The sequence below is a fragment of the Nomascus leucogenys genome, chromosome 8 (assembly GCF_006542625.1).
Source record: "Nomascus leucogenys isolate Asia chromosome 8, Asia_NLE_v1, whole genome shotgun sequence".
Taxonomy (NCBI): Eukaryota; Metazoa; Chordata; class Mammalia; order Primates; family Hylobatidae; genus Nomascus; species Nomascus leucogenys.
Window position 1 is genome coordinate 44,381,299 of NC_044388.1, and position 18,449 is coordinate 44,399,747.

Genomic DNA, 18,449 nt, shown 5'->3' on the forward strand with positions numbered 1-18,449 from the left:
GTACTTTATTTCTTGTCAGTATCTATATATATATATTTCTTATTAATTTGAATAAAGATTATAAATAAAACACTCATAGATTTAACATAGTAATATACTAAGTCAACAGTATACTACATGGAAATAGGCATTTCCAGCAAGGCAAATTTGCTTGATATTGGTTGTGATACAAAGTGCCTTTGAATTTGTTACTTATAAAACTTAAACAGGAGAAGAGTTTATCAAACTGATCCTAGTCCATGTATATGAGCTAGGAGAGATAAGAACATCTAAGTATAATCATTTGATAACTGAAAAGGAATATGCTTGGGGCATATTGATGAGATAATCAACAGAGAGTTTTTCAAACTAATAAGCTAGTCAATGAATTTAAAAAATGACATTAACTGCCTTTCTTTTACCCATTCTTACACACAGGACTATAAGTAAATATGATATTCAATATTTTTAAAGTATAAGTAAATATGATATTCAATATTTTATAAATATATTTAATATTTTATAAAGAAATTTAATTTTAATTTACTTCATTACTTAATTTTTCTATAAAGTTATAAAGTAATAACATATCATTTTGATGCTGACTTCAGGTTCTATTACTACAATGAAAAAAAGTCATCAAATCCAAATTTATGTGTTGTGTTTATATCTTATGAATGTAATTCTTGTACAAAATACAGTTGCTCAACTCTTCACTTTGCATTTAAAATTTTTTGTTGTGGTTGGTTACTTTAACGTTTTAGTTATGTGATAATGGAGTTTGCCAACTTGTGAGCACATATGCAGATGGAAGACAATGTAACTCAGAGGAAAAATGCGGCGGACATGGGGTATGTAACAGTTATCCTATTTTTAAATATAGTTATTTTAATCCTTATCAATAACATTTTCAAGGAAAATAATAAGGTAGAGAATTTCTGATGTAAAAATTTCTTTTAGAAAATTGCAGTTAAATAAAGATAACATATTCTACTATTTTAATGTATATATGTGATTTATATTTACAATCAAACTGTTACAGGCCTGAGAAGCAAAAAAGGTTTGAACCTTGTACAAAAATACAAAATGAAACATAATTCTTTATTATAATGTTAGAGTCAGATTATTATAATGTTAGGTTTAGAATTTTGAAAATTGATTTAATAAGGATTACACACATATATTTATATATACACATACACATTACTTATAATTGAGTGTATGTGTATACAAATATATTTATAAACACTAATACACTTAATGTATTTATCTTATACACATTGCTTATAATCTAACTTTTTTGTGTGGGAGTAGAGTTTCCTGTTCATCTGTTAAACCCTTCAAAGACTTTATTTCCCTGTATGGATCTTGAAAAGTCAATGAATTTGAAAAATCATTTACTGTTGGTCTTTTGGATAATGTTAAATTTTAATGTAACTATTGCAAATAGTAGTACAAGACACATTGTTGTACAATGACCTTTGCACATTTATCTGATAGTTTAAGTTATTAGCAATGAAATGTAATGATCCAATATATGCACCACTTAAATATTCGTAAGTATTATTATCTTCAAGAAATATCATGACTGTTTTTTTTTTTTTGCCACCTATCATATACAGAAATATACACTTCAATATATTCTGGCCAGACTAATTTATCAGTCTGTTAAATATGCTCTAAACCTGCTAAATCAATTGTTAATTTGAATGTATTTGATAACTAATAATTGAGTTCTTCAGAATGCATTTGGCTTGCACTTTGGGGCCAATGTCTTCTGCCATACTTGTATTTCATATTTATATAGCAATTCAGAAAAAAGTGACATATCTGCATGTCTTAGATCAGAATTTTCTCCTAAAATTACTTGTATATCCTATTAGAATTTCTTTTCTTATTCTTTATTATTTAATTTTAATTTACTTTGTTACTTAATTTTTTCATAAGCCTATTTCTGGAGTCCCAATTCTGCCACTGATTGTTTTCTTTTTCTGTTTTTTTTTTTCACCTTTTAAGTTCAGGGTTGCATGGGCAGGTTTGTTAACATAGGTAAACTTGTGTCTTCGGGGTTTGTTACATAGATTATTTCATCCCCTGGGTATTAAGCCTAGTACACATTAGTTATTTTTCCTGATCCTCTCCCTCCTCCAACCCTCCATCCTCCGATAGGCCCCACTATGTATTTTTCCCCTTTATGTGTCCATGTATTCTCATCATTTGCTCCCACTTGTGAGAACATGTGGTATTTGTCCCCACAAAGGAGATGGCATAGCTCTTTTTTATGGCTTCATAGTATTCCATGGTGTATAGTTGTAGGTGCACAGTCTTATTCCTGAGTTCTCCATGCCATCCCTTGGTCTATGTGTCCATTTTTATACCAGTACCATGCTGTTTTGGTTACTTTAGCTCTGTAGTGTAGTTTGAATTCAGGTAGTGTGATGCTTCCAGCTTTGTTCTTTTTGCTTAGGATTGCCTTGGATATTTAGGCTCTTTCTTGGTTTCATATGAATTTTAAAATAGTTTATTTCTAGTTTTGTGAAGAATCTCAATGGTAGTTTAATAGGAATAACATTTAATTTGGAAATTGCTTTGGGCAGTATGGCCATTTTCGCAATATTGATTCTTCCTATTCATGAGCATGGAATATTTTTCCATTTGTGTCACATCTGATTTATTTGAGCAGTGGTTTGTAATTCTCCTTGTAGAGATCTTTCATCTCCCTAGTTAGCTATATTCCTAGGTATTTTATTCCTTGACAGTTGTGATTCCTTGATGTTCGTCAATGAAAAAATCCTCAAGAAAATACTGGCAAACTGAATCCAGCAGCACATCAAAAATCTTATCCACCATGATCATCTAGGCTTTATGTCTGGATGCAAGGTTGGTTCAACATACACAAATAAATAAATGTGATTCATCATATAAACAGAGCTAAAGACAAAAAACACATGATTATCTTGATAGATGCAGAAAAGGCTTCTGATAAAATTCAACATCCATTCATGTTAAAAATGCTCAATAAACTAGGTATTGAAGGAACATACCTCATAATAATAAGAGCCATCTATAACAAACACACAGCCAGCATCATACTAAATGGGCAAAAGCTGGAAGCATTCCCCTTGAAAACTGTCACAAGACAAGGATGCCGTCTCTCACCACTCACATTCAATGTAATATTCAAAAGTTCTGGCCAGTGCATTCATGCAAGAGAATGAAGTAAAGAGCATTCAGATAGGAAGACATGGAGTCAAATTGTCCCTTTTTGCAGAGGACATGATCCTATATCTAGAAAACCCAATAGTCTCAGCCCAAAAGCTTCTTAAAATAATAAACAACTTCAGCAAAGTCTCAGGATACAAAATCAGTAGGAAAAAATTACTAACATTCCTATACAACAACAACAGTCAAGCTGAGGGTCAAATCAGAAGTGAACTCCCATTCACAGTTGCCACAACAGGAATAAAATACCTAGGGATACAGCTAACTAGGGAGGTGGTCATTTTCTTATTCATCCACTATATCACGTTTAAAATATTTTCTAGTCTTACATATAAATGTTGGTATCTGTATCTGAAAGCACATTTGCCCTTTGTTTTTGTTTGCTTGTTTGTTTTCATAAAAGTTGGCTCTGATTGCAGCTATTTTACTTAAATCTATCACAATTCAGTATACATTTTTACTTCAATCACAGCATAGTTTCTAGCTTCATAATTTCTATGCCTTTCATTTCAATTCTATCAAGAATGTTATCTAGTTTTATTTAAAAATGCAAGAGACAAGCCCTTGCATTTTGTGGTGGCTCACTTCTCTAATCCCGGCACTTTGGGAGGCCAAGGCAGGTGAATCACCTGAGGTCAAGTGTTCGAGACCAGCCCGGCCAACATGATGAAACCCTGTCTCTACTAAAAATACAAAAATTAACCAGGCATGGTGGTGCCACCTGTAATCCCAGCTACTTGGGAGGCTGAGGCATGAGAATCGCTTGAACCCAGGAGATGGAGGTTGTAGTGAGCCGAGATTGTGCCACTGCACTCCAGCCTGGGCAAGAGAGCAAGGGGAAAAAAATACAAGAGACAAGAGGAAACCTTTATGATACGTAGAAAGGTATTGCATGAATATTTATCATATTAATATTTTTTCACATGAAAATAAAAACTACTTAAAATAAATTATACTATATTATTATAATAAATTAAATTAAATTATATTATAAATATAAATTATAAAATACTTATAAATGATAATTTATATTGTATACAATTAATTATATATGATATTTTATATATTATAAAATTATATTATAATTTACATTAACTGTCACAAATAATTCATTTAATTTTTATGTTGTATATACATAATGCTCTTATTTTATTTGCTTTTGGTTTTAGGTTTGCAATACTTTGAATAATTGTCAAAGTGGTGTTGCATATTCTCCTCAAACTTGTAGGCAAGATAGTTCATCACCAGGAGGAAGTATTGATGATGGGTTTTGGATTTTAGGTTAGTCTCTAGATCTACGTTCCAATACAGCTTTCCGCTCTCAAAGAAATGGTCTACATCTCTGCTGTCCTATGTGGCTACTGAGCACCTGACGTGCATGGATACAACCAAGGAACTGAAATTTCAGCTGTATTTTACTTTAATTTAAATTTATATAACCTTTTGTGGCTAGTGGCTGGTATATTGGATAGTACAGCTCTAGATCATAGTGTCAACCAAACTTTTCTGTACTCTTAATTTTCATCCAGAAGTCAACATTTGAAGAATCCTTTCCTCACCTTAATTATTAACTGAGGTCCCAAGAGCATTTCTATTTATTTAAACTTCAAAGGACCTGCCAAACCATTTTCCAGAATGGCTGTGTAATTTGACATTCCCACCAATAATATATGAATGACCCAATTTTTTTGGCATTCTCACTAACATTAGATAGTATCATTATTTTTTAAGCCATTCTAATAGGAGTATATTAATATCTGTTGTGGTTTTAATTGTGCTTCCTTCAATATGTAATGATGTTAAACATGTTTACTGTGTTTATTTGGTATCTGTATATTCTCTTCAGTGAAAAATCTATTCATATATTTTGCCCATTTGTAAAATTGGATTGTTTGTGTTTTTTTAATGTTGCATTTTGAGAAATTTTACATTTTCTAGATACAAGTATTTTTTTGAGAATATGTTGCTTCACACGTATTTTCTTCGTCTGTAATTTATTTTTTCAGATTAATTATTATTATTATTTTTTTTGAGACGGAGTCTCGCTCTGTCGCCCAGGCTGGAGTGCAGTGGCACGATCTCGGCTCACTGCAAGCTCCGCCTCCCAGGTTCACGCCATTCTCCTGCCTCAGCCTCCCCAAGTAGCTGGGACTACAGGTGCCCGCCACCACTCCCGGCTAATTTTTTTGTATTTTTAGTAGACACGGGGTTTCACCGTGGTCTCGATCTCCTGACCTCGTGATCCGCCCGCCTCGGCCTCCCAAAGTGCTGGGATTCCAAGCGTGAGCCAGCGCGCCCGGCCCGGATTAATGATTTTTTAAGTTTTATTTTGATAGGGCATTTTTTTTCCGGTTTAGGATCATGCTATATTGAACTCTCTGCCTGTCCTAAGTCCTAAAGATTTTTTGCAATGGTATTTCTAAAAGATATAGTTCTTTATTTTTCATTTAGGTTCATTACATATTTTGAGTTATTTTTATAAAAGATGGGAGATACTGAGACAACACTAATTTTTTTATTTATGGATGTCCAAGTTTTCCAGCAGCATTTTTTGAAAAAGCTATTATCCATCCATTGAATTTCTTCCCTCACCTGTGTCCCAAACATTGCACAGATTTCTGTTGGTGTATTTCTTAATCCTCTCTTCTTATCTTTTGATCTTTGCATCATTTTCTCCACCAGTACCACACTGCTTATTATAGCTATGTCATAATTTTTAACATTGTAAAATAATTCTTTTTCTTCAAAGTCATTGTGCCTATTTTAGAGTTTCTCCTTTTCATATGTATTTTGGAATTAGCACAATAAGCTTATCTGTGTTTATAAAATATCTTGCTGTGATTTCAATACAAATTGTATTAAACCTATAGACCATTTTTGGAAGAATTTGACTCTCTTCTATTATTGAATCTTCCAGTCTATGGACACATGTATCTCCCTGCATTAGTCTGTTATCACACTGCTACAAAGATACTACCGGAGACTGGGTAATTTACCAACAAAAGAGAATTAGTCGACTCACTCACAAAACTTACAATCATGGTGGATATGATGGGGGAAGCAGGCACTTTCTTCTCAAGATGGCAGGAGAGAGAGAAAGAGAGAGAGAGAGAGAGACAGAGATTGAGATGAGGGGAAACAGCCACACACTCATCAAGGAACCGGATCTCATGAGAACTCCACCATGAGAACAGCATGAGGGAAACCACCCCCATGATCCAATCACCTCCTACGAAGTCCCTCCCTCCACACGTGGGAATTACAATTAGAGATAAGACTGGGTTGGGGACACAGAGCCAAACCATATCACTCCATTTATATAGGTCTTCTTAGATTTCTTTTATCAGAATATTGTAATTTTCACTAGATACTATACATGTTTTGTTGTTTCATTATTGAGTACTTCATTTTCTTTAGAGCAATTATAAATTTTTTTTGTTTTTAAATTTTCACTTGTTCACTGTAAGTATACAGATATGCAATTCATTTTTGGGTGTTGATCTTGGATTCTGCAACATAATAGAATTCATTTTTAGTTCCGAGGTTTTTTTCTAAGTACCTTCAGATTTCTATGTAGACTATCATGTTATTTTTAAAAACAGTTTTTTCAATATAAATCCCTTTTATTTCTTATTATATTGGCTAGAATTGAAGTGAGAGTAAAGATTCTAGCTTTAATACTGATTTTAGGAGGAGAATAATTCAGTCTTTCACTATCAAGTCTGATGTTAGCTGTAGGGATTTTGCTTTGTTTTGTTTGGAGATAATCCTTATGAGTTTGAGGAAATTTCTCTCAATACCTAGTTTCTGAGATAGTTTTTTTATATATAGCATTGAGTTTTATGAATGTATTCAGTTTCAATGGCTAGGATCATATGATTTTTGCCTTTTTGTCTGTTGACATAGTGGATTACATGAATTTTGGATAGTGAACTAATCTTGAGTATCTAAAATAAATTCTTCTTGTCTATAATCTACTATTTTATTGTCAGCAATATTTTTATAAAGATAATATTCTTATTATTGCTTTTATTATTATTTATTTGGATTATCTATTATTTATTGCACATTACTAAATTTGACTCGTTAATACTTTGTTGAGGATATTTGTATATATTTTTTAAGATAATGGTTTATATCTGTCATTCTTTCTTCATTGTACTGTCTTTATTTTGTTTAGGTTATCAGTAATACTAGCCTAACAAAATGAGTAGTTACTTCTATATTCAATATTACTTAAAATTGACATTATTGCTTCTTAAAGCACATTTTCCAGTTAATTCTTATGGGCCAGTAGATTTCTTTTCAGGGAGTTTTTGAATTTTTAAAAAATTATTTTTAAATTTAAAAACAAAATTGCATATATTTATCATGTACAACATCTCACATATTTATCATTTTGGTCATGAGAACATTTTAAATCCACTCTCTTTGCATTTTTAAGAACACATCTTTATTTTCTTAATACGTATATAGCCATTCATAGCATCCATTTCATATTAGCTGAGTTGAGTACTTTGTACTTTCTGAATAATTGATCTAACTAATTCTTTTCTACTTCTATCAAATACTGAGAAGGAAGTTTTTAAAAGCTCCAATCATGATTATGGATTTATTTCCGTATTTTTTATTTCACTGTATTTTTCATTTCATCTTGAATCTTCATTAATTGCTGCATTCATTGGATTTTAATGTCTTTGTGTGGAATAGCTTCTTTTATTACCTCTGTAATTTATTTCTTCACATTTGTCTTGAAGTCTACTTTATCTGAAAATAACCCTCAGAAGTTATCTTTAACCTGGGACCCATTAAATCTTTATTTTGTGTACTTTAAAAGTCATATCACAGATTATTTAGAGAAGTAGGAATAGAAGAGCAAAAACCAGCTTTATAAAATCTTAAATTGAAATTTAAACATAGAAAGTCAACTTTTTAGTCTACATTTTTATTGTGTTTCAATATGAATGAGATGAGACTAGTGCACTTGTAAGAGATCCCAGTGAAATTCTTCACCCTTTCCACAAGTGAGGTTATAGCAAGAAGATGGCTATCTATGAGTGAGGAAGCAGACCCTGACCACACAATGTCCCTAGCACCTTGATCTTGGACTTCCTAGCTCCAGAACTGTGAGAAGCACAATTCTGTTGCTTATAAGCCACCAAGTCCATGATATTTTTGTAATAGCAGCCTAAACAGACTAAGATAATTATCATTACAGATTACAGTCCTGCTTTATGTTTCTTTGGATTTGTCTGATTCATATTGCGTAATGTCTTCTTGTACTGATTTTTAAAAATCATTATGGGCAGTACAAAAAAATCTGAATTCTCGCTTGCGCTCAATAATAGCTAAAATAAAAAGAAAATTTGTCTTCAAGACTCTTCTGTACCTTCTTGAAAACTGACACATTACTTTGGAAAACAAATTAAGGAAATGAAAGATTTACAAAGAAATAAAAAAGGATCCCAGGAATAAATCCTTTCATATATGGTATAATAATTTTCAACAACACTGACAAGACCATTCAATAGAGAAAGGACAATCTTTTTAAAAAATTGTGTTGAGAAAACTGAATAATCACATGCAAAAGGATGACGTTGTACCCGTGCTTGTACTATACACAAAAAATAACTCACAATGGATTCAAGATCTAAATGTGAGTTTTAAAACTATAAAAATATCAGAAGAAAATACAGGGGGAAATATTCATGACATTGGATTTGAAAATAATTTCTTGTATATGACATCAAAACCATAGAAAACAAAATAAAAAATAGATAAATTGGAGTTTAATAGTTAAGAATTGTGCATTAAAGAACACATTCAACAGAGTAAAAAAGAAATATATGAAATGGGAGAAAATATTTGAAAATTATATCTCTGATAAATATCCAGAATATATGTAAAAAATTCCTACAGCTCAAAACAATAAAACCCTGTTAAAAATGGGCCAAGGACTTGAATACAGACATTTCTTCAAAGAGGATATATGGATGACTAATGAGTACATGAAAGAAGATATATAGATGACTAATGAGTACATGAAAGAAGATATATAGATGGCTAATGAGTACATGAAAGAAGATATATAGATGGCTAATGAGTACATGAAAATATATTTACCATCACTAACCTTTAGAAAAACGCAGGTCAAAACTATAATGAGATAACAATTTTAACCTACTAAAATGGCTAGTAGAAAAAAAATTTAAAAAATTGTGTTGACAGGAGTGTGGAAAAATGGAAAGCCTTGCACATAACTGATGGTATGTAAAGTGATCCAGGCTTTGTGGAAAATATTCTAGTGGTTCCTCAAAAAAAGAAACACAGAATTACCATATTAGCCAGCAATTCGCATATACATATAAACCCAAAAGTATTGAAAGCAGAGACACAGACAGATATTTTTGCATCCATTTTCATAGCAGCATTATTTCCAATAGCCAAAATAGCATGGAAATAACCTTTTCTCATACATGAGGCAGTGAAGAATCTTAAAAGCATTGAGCTCTACCATAGTTTAAGGTTGCTGCATATTTGCTTAATTTCAACAGTTTTGCATTGCAATTCATTTCTTATATAAAACATTCCGAATCACTTTTCTTTAGACAAATCACTTTGAATCAAGATATCATTGGATTGTCTGCCTGTGTGTGTATGTGCATTCATGCAAATGTGTTTTAAAGTTACTGTTTCCTTGTCTTTTTTGATGGTTTCTAAATTTATTTACATTTAATGTCATAATATTTTGGTGGCAATACTGATTGCTTAATTCATTACATTGATATTTTAGTTGTCTGGTTTATTTTTTTCATTTAATTATTTAGGTATTTTTGCATAGATTTTATTTTCCTCTCTAATTCTCTTGATACTTATTCGTTTTTATGTTAATTAGAGGAATATCTATTTTTCTAATTAATACAGTCAAAAGTAGAATAATGTCACATTATACAAATAATGTGGAAATTTTCCGTAGAAATTTTGCCATTAACTCACTTTAAAATTAGTTCCCAAGTGTATCAATAATTTTTCATAAAATTATTTTTGAAACAGCTTATATAGTTCTACTTTAAAATTTACTTTTAAATATTTGCAATTTTAACTGACAACCTATAATTGTACATACTTATGAGGTAAGAAGTGATGTTATGACATGTCATGACATGTTATGATACGTTATATGTATATATACAATGTGGAATGATTGAATCAAGTTAATTAGCATATCAGTCCTATCAAATACTTATCATTTAATCCTCCTATCTAACTAAAACTTTGCATCCTTTGACCAACATCTCATTTTTTCTACGCCCCTAGACTCTGGTAACCACCATTATACTTTTTCTATATATGTTTATATTGTGGTTCCATATGAATTTTATAAATTTTTATTTAAATGAAATATAGCATTGATATTTTTATAAAAATTTCATTGAATCTGTAGATCACATTGGGTAGTATGGACATTTAAGCAATATTAATTCTAATTCATGAAGACATGAACACATGTATTTCTATTTATTCATTATTTCAATTTAAGTACTGTCATTTATTAATTTTTAGGATTCACCCTCAGATATGTCAATAATTTTTTATAAAATCATTTTGAAACAGTTTTTTTGCTCCATTTTTAATCTGAAGAACACCTTATTAGATAATATTAAGTTAATGTGTTACATGTAGCCATTCACAGAAGGGAATATGTTAGAATATGATAGATTAGAATATATCATGTAAATAAAGATTAAATATAGCTAAAAGTTTAAAACTAAATTTGTCAATAATATTGTATATTGCCAATGGCTGTATATTGTCAAAGATATGTGTAAGTGTACTGAGTTGAGATAAATATATAATGCACTTTGGGACACAGTTATAGAAGATTAGAAAACACTTTTAAATTCAAATTTATGTATTTATTCTATAACTGTATTTGAATTTCAAATTTAAAAATTCAAATCAGCAGTATGCTTTAAATATCATATGCGTAAAAGTCACTCTCATGTTTTCAGGAAAAAGTACACCCTTGTTTGTGAAATGACATGCTGTTCCTCAGAAAAATGGCCTTTTAATCAGTTGCTACATTTTTCTACCATTCCTCATTTTAACTGCCATCATTGGTCTTAAATGGAACAAAATGAAGGGATTTTGGCACTGAGCAAAAGGTGTAAGTGGAAGGTAAGTAAACTTGTTATTTTTTATATTTAATTTTACAAAAGGACTATGGGAAGAATTTGAGTATAAATTTAAATATTACAAATAGGAATTTTGAGAAGGATTGGGTTAATGTTTAGAAAAACTGAATGAGATATTGAATAGAAGGTCTTACTATATACCAAAGTTTCTTTTCAGATTTTGGGCAGTTAGGTATTCTACATATTCTTACAGGGCAAGGAACAACTGAAGCTGCTCAGTAAATCCTCATTGCCTTTCAAATAGAAAGCCCATATTGGGGCTGGGCTCACGCCTGTAATCCCGGCACTTTGGGAGGCCGAGGCGGGTGGATCACGAGGTCAGGAGTTCGAGACCAGCCTGGCCAGCATGATGAAACCCTGTCTCTTAAAAATACAAAAAATGAGAAGGGCATGGTGGCACATGCCTGTAGTCCTGGCTGCTTGGGAGGCTGAGGCAGGAGAATTGCTTGAACCACAGGCAGAGGTTGCAGTGAGCCAAGATCATGCCATTGCACTCCAGAGTGAGACTCTGTCTCCAAAAAAAAAAAAAAAAAAAAGCCATATTGGCTGAAATTGTTTGAGAATGTTCTTTGGATTTCCCAGACAACCCCACTTTTCATGCATTGACAGTCATTTGTATCAAGGATATCAATAGAGACAGTTGGGGAAGCAACTTTTGTGAATAGAATATGTAGAAGGTAAGAAAATAAAACAGGAAATGAGGGAGAGAAAGCAGATAGGAAACTGCACTTTGTGCACAATTAATATTCTTTAATGGTTTCTAAAATTATAATAAAGGTTTTTGCACAGTTATTTTCTTTGTTGTAACATCATTGCATACTCAGTAGATATTTAGGGACACAAGTGGATTTCTGTTTCTCACAGGTGAGGATGAAGATTAAATAATGATATAAAATTTCTACTAACACGTCTGTTTGCAAGCCAAATAATTTTATGTATCAACAAGTTAGCAGTAGCTAGCAGTTTAAAGCAATTGCAAAAACCGTAATTACTTTTGCACCAACCTAATAAATTCAGAGTAATATTCTGGATTTTTTGGAAGACACATAATTATCAAATTGTTATAAATTAACTTAATTGAATGATAGCTAGCATAAGTCTTCTTGTGCTCTTAAGACATCTTGGAAATATGCGAATAGTTACTATAAGTAAATATGAGTAATGGAAAAAATATTATAATAAGAGATTAATGGTTACAAATGACAAAATCTGTTCAAGCAGCCTCTTTTACAACCATAAGTGGTTTCAAGGCTACAAGGGTAAGAAACTAACTAGAGTTGAAGCACAAAAGACAGTAATGAACTGGATGGTCAGGAACTAGGTCATTTCATCCATTACTGATTGACATTACCCCTTCTTGTCCCTCCCTGTCTATTCTCTTTATATTGACTGCTCTGGCTTTGACTTGGCCAAATACCTCTATCTCAACCCTTTCTATATTCACTTCCAAACAAAATAACAATAATCTTAGTCAATGTCTTTTAGTTAATATTCTCTGGAGACAGAAGAAAATAGCAGTGCAAGGGCACCAAAATTCATCCTGTATTGTATCTGGATTTATAATCCTGAATTAGTTGTTCAAAACTTATCTTAAGAAAAAAACAGAGGCTTTATAAATACCATAAAATGAAACTAAGTGTATCTGAAAGACACGGAGGCCTCATGAAGGGCCTCACTAATGAAAGAGAAATTATAGTCCAAATAGTTATTTACATAGTTATTAGTAGAAATACTATAATTGTGTAAATCGTAATTTAAGAATTTGAAGATGTGCACTTATATATCTTTTTAACTGTGTAGAAGCATTATCATAGATATATTAGTATCTCATTCCATCTTCCAGGTAGATAGGATAGAAAAAAACAATAGATTTTTAGTTTGAAATTTTTTTAAAAAGTCTTAAAACCTTTAAAAGTTAGACCACCATTAGATAAAGGCCAAACACAAAAATATATGCTCTCTGAGAGGTATACAGAAAGCAAAGTGGATATTGGTACCTATTAATTAACTATCACAAATGTAGCTTTTTTACTCTTCTTGATTTTGCTGAAGGTTACAATGACTATTAACCCTAAAACCAATGTTAATCTCTTTTACACAGTTCTACATCAGAAGACAGCAGTAGTAGCAGCAACAGTAACAGCAGTAGTGAAAGCAACCAGTCATAGAGGTAAGTGATATAATTCATAATATATACATATTTAAAAATTTTTAACAATACCTTAGTATGAGAAAGCTATTATTCCCATATTTTATCATCCCAACTTCTACATTTTAATATCATATGCTAAGCAAAGACTAAAGCATTTTATGTTATTATTGTTTTATGCTAATTTGGAAATATTTTAATGTAACTGATATTAGCCAGATATTTATTAAAAATATTTTTGTAATAAGAAGTGACTTCCAAATTATTTTACATACATTCTTAGAGTATTTATGAATAATCATATTTCCTGCTCTTTCATTTAAGATTCTAATTTGTTTAGAAATTGATAAATCTAATTGATTTACACAGACTGTTTCCCTATATTTACATTTGTTCCTTAATAACACTTCATTGGTATTATTATCCTTATTTTAGAAATAAGAATATGGATGTAAAGAATTTAAATAATTCTTCATATGTATAGAGTTTTAGTGAGTTTTGCGTTAGGGTTTAACTTAAAACAATCAAACTCTAGAGTAGAAGCTTACAATCTTAAAACATATAGCCTGATATGTGGCTAGGGATAAAGAATAGAATACACATGGATTGAGGACCTAGTTGATGCTAAGCAAAATGCTAAATACACTCTCCCTCTGAGGAAGAAAGACAATTAATTATTTACCATGAAATGGCTTGAAATAGGCATACGTATATACTGTTCAAATTCATATGTGTAGAAAAATAATAAAGTTTGATGTTAGGCCTATTACTGGCAGTAAATTGAAAAGTTCAAAAATTCAATCTAGAGCAAGATCAAGATTTCATTCAATTGTTTATCTCCCATTCCTTCATATCAGACTTTGAGTAATAATTATGTCCATGGGTCTCTATTTCCTTATTTGCCACCAAATAAAATCTTATAACCTCAATGTAAAAATTTTATTCATGCATAGACCAATCTCTACATCCTTCTTAAAAACTTTATTAGAAGCCTGTGCCTTACCTGAGGATTCCGGCACTTAGCTACTGCCTTCTCATGTCCTTCAATCAGAATCTCACCATCCTTCTGCGTGCCTTCACCTGAACTCCCCATCACCACCATCGGCCAACCACAGTCATTTTCTCCTAGAGCTTACCATTTCCCTGATTTCTTCCAACTCATAAGTCATAAATGCAATATCTTGCTTTCCTTTTCCCCTGTTTTCACAGCTTCCTTCTGCCAACAGTACCTTCTGGTTGCATTGAAGTCTTGCCTCAATAATTTGAGATAGAGGGTTAGGCTATCAGTCCATAAATAATAGACATATAAGTTGATGATATAGTAAATTGAAACATGATTAATCATATACAAAAGATTATAGCAGTAAGGATGAGTGGGGGAGTTGCTGTTGAGGAAGGTATTGGATAACAATTTTATGTATGTTTTTTTTCTGAATGAGTCCTATAACACAAGTGATTTGTAAGCAAATAATCTGAAGGAGGTGAAATAGTTACTCAGTTTTGATCATTGAAAGGAGTTACCCAAGTTCAAAGGATGCACTCACAAAAAGCTTTTATTTAAATGCAAAGTGTACAGTGTAGCAAGAGAGAGTGTGGGCAAGCATTGGGGGTCAGAAAGACAAGGGGCTCCAAGGTTCCTTATTGTAGATTTTAAATAGCCCATTAACAATCCCAATGCCTTTTTCTCAACAAAAAGTCAAAACCAGATACCCAGGCTTTCCTAGAGATAAAGATTGAGCTTTTCCATTCTAGCTGTAAATCAACTCTATCCTACAGAGGCATGGAACTGGCAGAATTACTCATGCATATATCTAGGCAGTATATTTCCAAGCACATGAATGATATGATACAAAATAAGCTGGGAATGTTTGAAGAATACCAAAGATGTCAGTCCACCTGGAGCAGAGTTAGTAAGAGGACTATAGCTGTGGTTAGATCAGAGAAGTAACACCATGGAGGGTCTTGGAGCTTTTGGAGTCCATCTCTGTTTTACTTTGAGTGAAAAGAAGGAATTACTGAACATTTCAGATTCCAGGCACATGGCCTTACTCTTTAAAAGGCTGACTTGTTGAAAACTGTCTGTATGATCGCAAGAGTAGAAGTAGAGAAAATACTGCAATGATACATGAGAGAAAAGATAGTACTTCAAACCAGGAGTGGTAAGGATAATCTTATGGATAAAGTTTGAAGGTGACTCAGTAGAATGCATTGACAGTTTGGATGCAGAATGTAAGAAAAAGTGCTTAAATAATATGGCTATTGATGCAAAGCAGGAAAACAGCAAGGCTAAAATGCAAAACTAGGCCTGTTTCTAGAATGTGGGCTCTTTGTACTTTTTAAAAGTCATGTGCAAGTCTATGAATACTGAGATATAAAAAAAAATAGGTAACCGTGAGCCAAGACAAGTGACTGGTATGCCACAACAAGGATTTTCAATATTTTTCTATATGAGCAAGAACATAAAATATTTTTGAGGTTGTAAGAGAGAGATGTGGCATGACATGTTTTGCATTTTACCTATTTCATTGGGATACAGTAGGGAGAATGGATTCTGTCAGAACTGTGGACTGGTGAAGCAGCTAAGAGACTACTGAATGCACAGGAAAGGTGTGATGAGGGCAGGATTAGAGAGGAGGAAAAGCACAAAAATATTTTCAGTAATATGACAGAGGCAGAATCTGTTGGATTGGTTACTGAATGGATGTATTAGGATTAGAATAAAAGAGAGAACTACAAAGACCTCTACTTTTCTGGCAGAATGGATAGTGATACCTTTTACCAATTGTTGCAGGAAGTCAGGGACCCTGAACAGAGGGACTGGCTGGAGCCATGGCAGAGGAACACAAATTGTGAAGATTTCATGGACATTTATCAGTTTCCAAATAATACTTTCATAATTTCTTATGCTTGTCTTTACTTTAATCTCTTAATCCTGTTATCTTTGTAAACTAAGAATGTATGTCACCTCAGGACCACTGTGATAATTGTGTTAACTGTAAAAATTGATTGTAAAACGTGTGTTTGAACAGTATGAAATCAGTGCACCTTGAAAAAGAACAGAATAACAGCAATTTTTAGGGAACAAGGGAAGACAACTGTAAGGTCTCACTGCCTGCAGGGTCTGGCAAAAAGAGCCATATTTTTTATCTTGCAGAGAGCCTATAAATGGACATGCAAGTAGGAGAGATATCACTAAATTCTTTTCCTAGCAAGGAATATTAATATTAATACCCTGGGAAAGAAATGCATTCCTTGGGGGGGGTCTATAAACGGCCGCTCTGGGAGTGTCTGTCTTATGTGGTTGAGATAATGACTGAGATACACCCTGTTCTCCTGCAGTACCCTCAGGCTTATTAGGGTGGGGAAAAACTCCGCCCTGGTAAATTTGTGGTCAGACCAGTTCTCTGCTCTCCAACCCTGTTTTCTGTTGTTTAAGATGTTTATCAAGACAATACGTGCACAGCTGAACATAGACCCCTATCAGTAGTTCTGTTTTGCCTTTTGTCCTGTTCCCTCAGAAGTATGTGATCTTTGTTCTGCTTTTTGCCCTTTGAAGCATGTGATCTTTGTACCTACTCCCTGTTTTACACCCCCTCCTCTTTTGAAACCCTTAATAAAAACTTGCTGGTCTGAAACTCAGGCAGGCATCATGGTCCTACCGATATGTGAGGTCACCCCCCGGAAGGTCCCAGCTGTAAAATTCCCCTCTTTGTACTCTTTCTCTTTATTTCTCAGCTGGCCGATACTTATGGGAAATAGAAAGAACCTATGTTGAAATATTTGGGGTGGGTTCCCCTAATAACCAATGACATATTGCATAGTAGGGAAAGAACTGTCTTACTTAGGTTGGGGTGAGGAAGTGGAGGGGAGTGAATGATGAATATGGTTTTGAACGTGTATATGTGGAAACCTGTTGGAAATGCACTGAGGGTTTTTGAAAATTCTCTCCCTCTGCAGATACATATATAATAGAGAAATTAATAGGAACTCTTTTCTATTTCTTCACAGGTTTACATTGTTTACATTTCCCCCTCTGTTTTCTTGTTGGTGATTTCCATTTATTGATGTAAATTTAGAGACTGTGTTAATGAAACCTGTGTGACTACCAATTTATAACATTTACTTTTAATGTGGCTATCACAAATTATTCATGAATAAGGAACTTTGCTTTATGAATGTCCTGAATATCATGCACAAATTATTAATACAACAGTATAGCAAGCAGTGTCTTATTTGACTAATTAATTGCTATACCTGTAGTTGCATTATAAAAGTAGACAACTTTTATTAACAATGAAAATTTAACATTTCTATTTTTCTGTATTTCTTTTACAACAGTAACTACATGATAACATCAAAAGCCATAAGATAGAGAAAGGATATTACCAAGAAATTTGCCATTAACTGGCTTGATTCAACAATGAAAACAAAAATCACCTTTATTCTCCTTTCATTATGGCTTAAAGCTTTCAATTGCACAAACAAAATAAATTCTATGACAGGAAGTATGCAAGCGTGTGTCTATTTATTATTCTACCTGCCATGAATCTTTAAGTAGGAAAAAACCACTTTTGCCCTTTTTCATCCAGAAACCTGTTGTCACGAGCATCCGTGTGAAGAGACCACCAAATGGGCTTTGTGTGAGCAATAAAGCTTTTTAATCACCTGGGTGCAGGCAGGCTGAGTCCGAAAAAGGAGTCAGCAAAGGGAGATAGGAGTGGGGCAGTTTTACAGGATTTGGATACGTAGTGGAAAATTACAGTCAAAGGGGGTTTTTCTCTTGCAGGCAGGGGCAGAGGTTACAAGGTGCCTGGTGGGGAGCTTCTGATATTCATTGTCCAAGAAAGAATTTTACAAGGTCAATTGATCAGTTAGGGTGGGGCAGGAACAAATCACAATGGTGG

General features: G+C 32.8%; 1 long non-coding RNA gene across 1 annotated transcript; it reads left to right on the forward strand.

Annotated features, from left to right (window-relative positions):
- Positions 1–815: 815 nt before the first annotated feature.
- On the forward strand, positions 816–18,053 carry LOC100579517. The gene is made up of 5 exons (XR_178619.1): positions 816–830; positions 4,371–4,482; positions 11,214–11,379; positions 13,509–13,566; positions 17,884–18,053. It is a non-coding gene; the product is annotated as an uncharacterized LOC100579517 (long non-coding RNA).
- The last annotated feature ends 396 nt before the right edge of the window (positions 18,054–18,449 follow it).